The sequence below is a fragment of the Sminthopsis crassicaudata genome, chromosome 3, assembly GCF_048593235.1.
Source record: "Sminthopsis crassicaudata isolate SCR6 chromosome 3, ASM4859323v1, whole genome shotgun sequence".
Lineage (NCBI taxonomy): Eukaryota > Metazoa > Chordata > Mammalia > Dasyuromorphia > Dasyuridae > Sminthopsis > Sminthopsis crassicaudata.
This window is the reverse complement of record NC_133619.1, coordinates 63594895-63604201: the sequence shown is the minus strand read 5'-3', so window position 1 is coordinate 63604201 and position 9307 is coordinate 63594895. Positions and strand designations below refer to the sequence as shown.

General features: G+C 40.3%; 1 protein-coding gene across 4 annotated transcripts in view; it reads left to right on the top strand.

Moving 5' to 3' along the window:
• The first annotated feature begins 1823 nt into the window (after positions 1-1823).
• Positions 1824-9307, top strand: part of PLCD4 (phospholipase C delta 4) — a 33173-nt gene continuing 25689 nt past the window's right edge. For 3 of the 4 annotated variants that reach the window (XM_074307629.1, XM_074307631.1, XM_074307627.1), the window contains exon 1: positions 1850-1955. The gene's annotated coding sequence lies outside the window, so the exon portion shown is untranslated. Of the gene's footprint in view, positions 1956-9307 lie in introns of all 4 variants that reach the window. The other variant, XM_074307628.1, reaches the window with a different exon arrangement.

The following is a 9307-nucleotide window of genomic DNA, read 5'->3' as shown; positions in this document are numbered from 1 at the left end:
CCTGGGCTGGGAATTAGGAAGCTAATTCTCATCATTGCTCTGCTACCAACTGTGATCTTGGTTAAATCAGTCACCTATTCCCTTTAAAGTGCCATTTTCTTATACACAAAATAAGACATTGAAGTAGATGACATCTAGGATTCTTTCCAATATTAAAATCATTTTATGTGAAGATTTCTCAGAATCTTCCCTAATTACCCAGAAAGAAAGGCTTTAAGCACTGCATAAGACTTGGGAAGGGGTGGGGGGATTCACCCCAACTGGGATTATATATGGTTCTAGGAAGACTTCCCAGGAGACTGGGTGAGAGGCAGGGACAGTAAATTAAGCATGGAAACAGGGAGGGAAATGCTGGTCAGGACCAGAGCTCAGAGAATAAAACTGTCCTGAGAGATGGTTGTGAAGTTTGTGGTCTGACCTGCCTCTCTCTAGACCCCTTTTCCCTACTGATGGCAACCCTATCCCTTCCTTTAGTTTTCTTGGGCCTTTATATCCAAGCAGAATCTTAAGAAATATGATTAATTTAAGTGGCAAATCCAATTGGGGGTGGGAGGAGGTTCCCAGTTGTGATGTGTTGATTCAGGGAACTCAATAAAGGAACTCCAGATAACTGTCTTATGATTAATATAGTCTTACAAAGTACATATAATGTAAATTCTCCCCATGGTGCTTTGTTTATTCTTAATAGAGTGTATGTCTCTAGCTAGAGGAATGAGGTTCTAATAGTGAAAATTCAGAAATATTAAAGATCAATATACATGTTTGAGGGTTAAATTTTCCTGTTGCATCTAAAATCATGCCAAATAGAGGATTACTTGTAGTCTGCAGTGAAGGACAGTTTTTCTGGGAAATTTTCCTAAAGCCTTTTGCAGATTTCTTATAGAAATATATAGGAATGTGGGTGCTCATTTTGCTCTTAGCTACTGAGGCCCCCTGGCAATCTGACTTCATCTTCATGAAGCCCACATTTATTGCCAGATAATCTGATCTTCCTCAGGCTTTAGGGCACTGGGGTTAGGGCAGGAATGAGGTTGGACTGCGTTGGGGGAAATTGCAGAGCTTTTTCTAGGCCCTGACAGAATCGTCCCAATTCAGGTCACTAGCGAAGTTTCAAGGAACACGCAGCCAAGTTTGGCTCGGCTACTGCCACCGGAATAGTTTGCTGCTCCTTAAGCCTCAGGGTCAGTTTCGCCCTCTGGAAAATGTCACAGTAAAACACTTGTCACAGCTCCTCTGATGGTGGGGGATGAGGGAGGAGTGCAGATGCAGCCCCCCAAGGGACTTTGCTATTCGCCCACCCATTTATCCTGCAGCCCGACAAATATGTATTAGGCACCTACTATATTAAACGCGCTCTAAAGTCCCTGCATAATCTGAGATTATCACCACCTCCTTCCCCCACTTCTTCCTCCCGCCTCGATGCCGGACTGGGTGCTGTACAAAGCGGGTCAGCCCGACACTGGACCTGATGGGCTGAAATAGAAACTGTTGAAGAGCCCGCCTCGGGCACAAAAGATAGCTGAGATCGGAGAATTACACACAGGAAAACTACCCGAGTTAAAAGCAGTGATTCACCAAACTGTACGGGCTCCAGATGCTCCTTAGATTTCACTCGGAGAGCTACCGAAGACTTAGGGTCAGGGCTGGGATCGGGAGCCGGGCAGCCAATGCCCTTTCTCAGAGGGGAGGTGGTACCTTCCTCTCACACGCCTCCTCCTTGTCAGTTTCCCTGCCCAGCCCCGCGTCCTGGACCTTTAAGAGGCTGCCAGGCAGACCGGAGCCCAGTGCTCACCTCCGCCCGGCAAACGTCCTTCCCCCTGCTGTAACTCTGCCAGTCGCAGCGGCTGCAGCAGCGGCCGGAGAGGAGGGGAAGCAGCCAAGCCGGAGGAGAGAGGCGCCGGGGACCGAGAGCGCAGCCTCACCCAGCCCCGGGACCGGGGGCTATCCTGGCCACGGTAAGAGGACTGGGGGGCTGCTCCGTTTTACTCGCTCTCACCTCTCCCGAACCCCCAACCCGGCTCCATCCCGGCTCAGCCGCAGAACTCTCCCCCCCGAACAGCTCCTTCCAACGGGCCCCTAGGCTATCTCTGCCTTATGCCCTCTGCTTTCCCTCCTTCTGTCCCGTCTGCACTAATCCTCAGCAATCCCTTAGCTTCTCTCTCCGGGTCTCTCTTTGTTTCTCTCTGTGTCTCCCCTTTCTGGCTTCCTCTTTCTCTCCTTTTCCCTTTCCCCCGAGTCTTCCTTTCTCCCTCTCTTCTTCTCTCTCCCTCTCCCTCTCTCTGTCTCTCACTGTCTCTTTCTTTCATTGAAAGATGGATGGGTCATGAACAATAATAGATCGGAACAATAGTAGGTACGCCCCCCCATCTTTGTCTCTCTCTATCCCTTCTCTCTGTCTCTGTGTGTCTGTATCTTTCTGAGTCTTTCTTTAATTAAAAGATGGATGTCATTAACAATAATAGATCCAAACTTTTTTTTACTAGCAAAGGGCTGTGATCATTTACCCCAAAGTTAAACTTAAGATAAAATTCCTGAACTTCTCTTAAAAGAGCAAGGGTTTGAGTTCTGAACTCTTGGTTCTTATTCTGATAACAGTGTCAAAGAGAGTCCTCAGAGCAGAGACTATAGTATTTACATTACATACCATGAAATTGTACAAAAATGGTTATTTCATGACTAAGCTTCCTAAAAAGAATCCGAGACTAATCCTCTTTTCCCCAAATTCTAATATACATCACCTAATTCTATTTTGAATAGTGCTGATATATTTAAATCTCCTGACCCATAATTCCTTTCCTATTATAAAGTTGAAAGCATCTACAGTAATGAGAAGAAAATCACATCTTTTAAAACATAAACTTGACCATGCAAAGATTTATTTAAGCCTGTAAGTAGTAAGAAGTTGCAGTGCATTTAACCAAGAAATTCAAGCCTCACACTACTGTGTGGCTTTCAATTTTTGGCCACTAGTATACGACAGAGGCATCTTTCCCTAAAAGAAAATATCCCAAAACAGGAAATGTGGAAATATTCTGAGGAAAGTTCGCAATGGAATATTTTTGTGGATGCTGGCTAACATGAAGCTAAAGAGATTCATTTTTACTGGTAGATATTTTGAGAGCAATTGATCAGTGAGGTGAACTGAGGAAATGCTGTTTGCAGACACAGGCATCCTAATGAGACCACATCTTATTTATTATCCTTTATGCTAGCCAGAAATCTGCGAAGTCTCTTAGTACTTCATTTGTATTTCTTTTTACATGCTACTTGGGTATCTGAGAATAGCATGAGATCCATCTTTCCAAAGATCAGACTCTTTATATGCGTGTTCAAGAGCCCCTGGAAGCCCTTAGAACCCTGGAGCGTGGGTTCTTAACTTGGGGTCCATGGACCCTTCTATTAGATTTTGGGGAATCCTCTAGGAACTTAGGTGGAAAAAAATTATATCCTCAGTTAACTTTTAACTGAAATGTAATATTTCAGTTAAACATTCTGAAAAAGAGTCCATGGGCTTCACCAGAATGCCCAGGAGTCCAAGACCCAAAAAAAGATTAGGAATCTTGATGTTTGTTCTGAAGCTCTCAAGCAGATAACTAAATTGTCAATATGGGAAATCAGAGCAGCAAAGACTTGATTTTTGTTTTGTTGAATTGTCTAGGCTTAAGAAAGGTAAAATGTTAATAATGCATATTAGACTTAAAAGTGTGTCACAAAAACACGTGTTTTTTTTTTTTTTTGGAGAGCCGGTTGTTAAACATTTACTGTCATAGGCTTTTACATAGCACATGTCTTATGCCTGAAATACTTTCTCCTATTCTCTATCTTTTGCTCTTCTCTTTCTTGAAGCCCATCTAAGTAGATAGAAGGCACGGGTTCACCACATCTTGACTCTACGTCCACTATTTGTTTAGCCTTTGTTTCTCTGAGCATTATTTTTACAGTTTAGAGAGGGCATTGGACTACTCTAACCTCATGGATTTGTCCTGTCCTAAGTAACCCAGATGTTATGTATATTTATATCTGAAGTGCCCAACACTAAATATTGCACATTGTAGGCAGTCAATGGCCAGAATAGGAGAGTGAAGAGAATATTAGAGCCAGATTCAAGAGTTGCCATGACATGTGATTGGGCTAGTCATTTAATCTCTACATACCCTCAGGCAATTCCATTTGGCTGGAAGTTGGAGAGAAGGTGTGGAACTGCTGTTGATGGAGAAAGCTGCCTCACTAGTAATTACACTCTTTGTGCTAATAAAATCAAGAGTCTGGTATCCATCCCCTATCTTTAAAGAATGGAAAATGTTACTGTAGGAAGCAAAATGAGACTAAAATGAAACATTTTTTCTCTTTCAAAAAAAGGGATTATAAACAATATTAAGCACAACACAATTAATCTTACTTTGCCACTATTTACATTTAAATCCATTTAAGTGAATAAAATGTTATAACAACTTTCCAAATCTTTGAAATCCTCTCCAAGGCTTTGAAATCTTTGTCCCTGAATTTTCATTCACTTTTCTTCTTTTGTGATAGTTAATGGCTATTAGCTAGTTAGTTCTGTTGTTTTGGATGTGTGTTATTTCATAAAGGGCTTCCAAATTTTATATTGCTTTTCCTCATTGCCTCAGTTTCCTCATATATAAAAATGGGGGGAGGGGTTGTACTCAATGAACCATCTCTGAGTTCCTCTCAATATCTAACATTCTATGATTCTATGATCTTTTCCTATGTGCACTTCATTCTCCTGTTTCTGCTGAACCAGGTCAGCTAGAGACCCTGCTTGGAAGCAAGGAGATGGGAAGTATGACCTAAATTCTTCTTTGACTCTCTTGGAGACGCTGCCCTTACCACCCCACCCCCGGGACTGCTGGAATCCCAGCCAAAATCACTATTATCTAAAGGTTGCTGGCAGTCACTCTAGGGCAATCGTTTCCCAGGAATTAGCTCAAAGCTACATGATCTGTGGATGTCAGATGTTGAATCTTGAGCCTGCAACTCTGGACCAAGAGTTTTCTCTATCCATGTTTCACATTTCCCTGTTGGGGCATGGATCATTCCCTCTGCTCCCCAGGGTCCAATGAGGAGAAAGATGGAACCGAAAAAGTCATGAAGATGGGATATATTATTGATGCTATAGTGCTTCTAGGTCTTTATCCATTATCTTCATTTTGGCCTTCCGGCTTTGCTGGGAATACAAACTAACTCCCTCACCCCATTACCCCAAATTTGATCCTACTTTACTTCAATTCTAGGTTTTTAAAACCCTCATTCTCACCCCAGCGATCCCTTAATCCTCAATCCTTCACTAGCTATTGCTCTGACGCATCTGTTCCCATCCTGCCTTAGGCATTAGAAAACTGGCTAATAGGTAGGCTATATTCGAATATCTCCCGGCAAAAAAAAAAATTAAAAAAAAAATATATATATGGTGAGAAAGAGGGGTGCACTGGGAGAAGAGAGAAGGGAAAGGAAGAATGGAGGACAGTATTTTACATTAAAAAATATGCGTGGAAACTCCAGTTCTTTTTGTGGAGAATGTTTTTAAATCCTGTTTCCTATTAGGAAATAGGGCCAAATTGAGAAGTCCTACCTTAACATTTTGCTTTCTAGCTTGGAAATGCCTGGAATTGAGACAGAGAGTATAGAAACAGATCTGAAAAGAAAGGGGAAGAAATGAGAGAAGGTGATAAGGAGAAAGGACAAGGGACAAGGAAGTGAAAGGAACTGAGCTTTGAAAATAGGTAAAAGGAAGAGGGAATAGGTTGAAATAACAAAACGATGAGGGGAAAGAATGATAGAAAAAGGAAAAGAAGGTGAGGTGAAGAGATGAGGGACAGGAATAGAAAGAGAAATATAAAAAATATGCAGATATGAGGAGACAAATATACATAGGCAGGAAATCCCAAGAGTCTTTTTTCATTTTTAATCTACTTAGCTTTAATATGTACATATGTAATATATGTGTATATTATATGTATGTGTACATACCTATACATTTATATGCAAATTTAAAATATCATCCTTAGTTGCTGCTCTGACCTTTGGTTCCAGATCAGTACTCAACTCTATTTGCCATTTCAAATTGGATATCTCAAATTCAAAATATTTAAAACAGAAATCATCTTTCTCTTCAAATCTATCTTTTTTTGCATATTTCCCTAGTATCGCCATTCTTCCAGTCCCAAATTCTTAATTTCAACATTATCCTCATCTTTCCACTCCTGCTTACTTCATAAATCCAAATTAATTACCAAATCTCCCGGTTTCTACCCCCAAATATCTCTTCAGTCAAACTGTTCTTTTTACTACTATAACTACTCTCATGATACAGGCCATAATCATCTCCAGTTCTCACCTAGATTATTTCAGTGGCTTGATAAGTAATCGGTCTCTCTGCCTCAAGTCTTTTGATACTCCAGTCCATTCTATACAAACTGATTTTCCTAAAGTAAAATTTTGACTGTATCATGCCTCTATTTATTCAACTCCAACGGATTCCTATTATCTTTAGGATAAAATACAGATTTTTTTGGTTTGACTTTAAAAGCTTTTTCTTCACAACTGACCCCCTTCCTATCTTTCCAACCTCATTGTACAATATCTTCCTCTTCCTTCCCCACTTTCCAGCCACGTTACACTCAGCAATCCAGCCAAACTGCCCTCATTTTCTATTATTGAAATGCAACATTCTTTTAATCTGTATAAATTCTAACATAAAGCACTACATGCCATAGAGTCTAGCACTTAGTAGGATCTTAATAGATACTTGTGATTGATTATATTTATTGAGGAGGGGGAGAGAAGAGATTAAAGGACTTTGAAGAAATAAAAGTTGAAGAAATGAGTTGTGGGAAAGGAAATGACAGAGCCTAAAGCAGGGCAAGTTATTAAGAAGCTGAAATTTAGAGGGGACTGGCAGGCTTTCCACAGGTAGAAACAACCCAGTTAACACCCAGTTACAAATAATAAACATTCATATAATAGTACTTTAAAGTTTATAATATCTTAGATATATTTGTGTGTCAATATATATACACACATATATGTAAAAGTATATACGCATCTGTGCATGTACATGCCTATATGTGCATCTACATTTATTCACACATGTATATATAGGATACATACACATACAAGCATGTGCACACATTACTGCATTGTACATTCGTGTGCATGCACACTTTGCTGGGAATATGGGCGGTGTCTTGGATACATGTGTGTGTTCATGCACACACATGTAGGTGCATGTATATGTGTGTGTTCATAAATATATACATGTATGCATTGTGTGTTTGAGGTGTGAGGTAGGTGCTGTTATTATCCCCATTTTATAGTTGAAGAAACTAAGGCAATTTAGTTGTTAATGAAGTGACTTGCCCAGAGTCATACAGTTAGTCAGTTATTTTAGGATTTAAATCCAGCTCTTCCTGACTTTAATTAGATTCTAATTCTAATACTAATCATTTGTTAAACTAGAGGGTCATCACCTCCTGATCCCTTCTTCCTAGCCTCCTCTACTCTGTATTTAAAGTGTTTGCTGGAATGGGACAAAGCACGAGTGGAGTCGCTTTCGCTTCACGTTTAAACTAATTTATATGAAAATGTTCACTTAGAAGTCCTTTATGTGTGTGTGCTGTCTGCCTCAGTCCTGCTCCACCTGAGCCAAAAAACAATGCTCATTTATGGTTCTAGATAATAGAGAGATATAGAGGAATACAGGAGGATGGAGGGGGAACAGAGAGTTGGGAGATATTATTGGAAGATGCAGGAGAAATGTTTGAAGGGTGGTGACTTAGCTGATCGAGACTTGACTTGTTACTATATGAGGAATGACAAGATAGGAAATGAGACTGTGGGCCAGGAATTTAGGGTCAGGGAGGAGACCTATGTGGTTACTCCATAGCAATAATAATAATTTTTTATCATCATTATTATTATAATAATAGTAATAATACAATAAAATAATAATAACAATATAATAATAGTAATAACTACTATCACTACTACTACCATTATTTACATAGTATTTATCATGAGCCAGGCAGGTGCTAGGTGCTTTACAAAAATTATCTCATTTGATCCTCACAGCAACCTTGGGAGGTAGGAACTATTATGATCCCTATTTTACAGAAAAGGAAACTGAGGCAAATAGCACTTAAGTACCATAACTGTTATGGTTTTTGATTAATTGCAGTGTTATGTGTGAATTGAGTGGGACTAAGAAAAGGAAGAAAGGGGAGTTGGAAGTGGAGAGGACAGGTGTCCATCTGGTGAGGGGAGATAGTGTGGTGACCTAGATCTGCTTCCTCATATTCAGCAGCCAGATAGCCTGGAAAATTGTCTCCGCAGGGACTCTAGCATGAGGAATCTTGAAGAAATGCAGCTCTCAGGGCTCCCTAGGGGTGATGGAAATGAAGGCTTGTCACTCTAGGAAAAAAGATTGTCTCATGGGACCTGTAGGGGGGGAGCTTACTCTTACCTTGAGATACATACACTTTGCTGAGCAGAAGACAATTGTATTTGTTGTCTCAAGACCAATCCCTTCCCCCACATGGACTTTCTACCCATCAAAACCCTGTTCTAGATGAAATGAAAGCCACAGATGATCACATCTTACTTGAATGCAGGTAAAATCCTGATATGGAGATAGAGAAGGGTTGGATAGAAAGTTCTGGTTTAGGAAAGTTTTGCCAAGAGAAATCAAAGTTATTTCTCCCAACTGCAAACAATAGATAACGGTGCCCTGTTCTTGGTCTCCATTCCAGGATCCTTAGTGAGGTTCCAGTGTCAGAGAACAATCCAAGGTTAAATAACGGGGATCCCACTTTTCAGACACAAACAACATCTATATCACCAAAAGGGAATTAAAGTTCAGAGAAATGGTGTGGTCAGTGCCCAGCCCTCTGGATAAGATGTCTGGTATGGGGTGAGACGGGAAGGAGAGATCACACTCTAGCTTTGGGGAGAGAGCTCTGGCCAGTTCTGGGATCTTTTAAAAACTAGGAGAGAAATCTGTTTTTCTGAAGGATGGGCCATTTGTTTTGCCCTTCAATTTCTAGACAGTTTACACCACTTAGAGGAAATCAAAGGAGACTATCCCTTCTAAAGGAATGTTCTGAGTTCCAATCCTAGGTATTAGGTACAAGAAATACAGCTAGTGAGGTTCTGGGAAGTCAAATACAAAAAAAAATGAAAAAGATCCTACTCAAGGGATTAATATTCCCATAATTATATAGAATAAATACTTAAATATATAGAATAAAGTATATGGAAGAAATACAAAATAAAGCCAAATCAGTTAAATCTA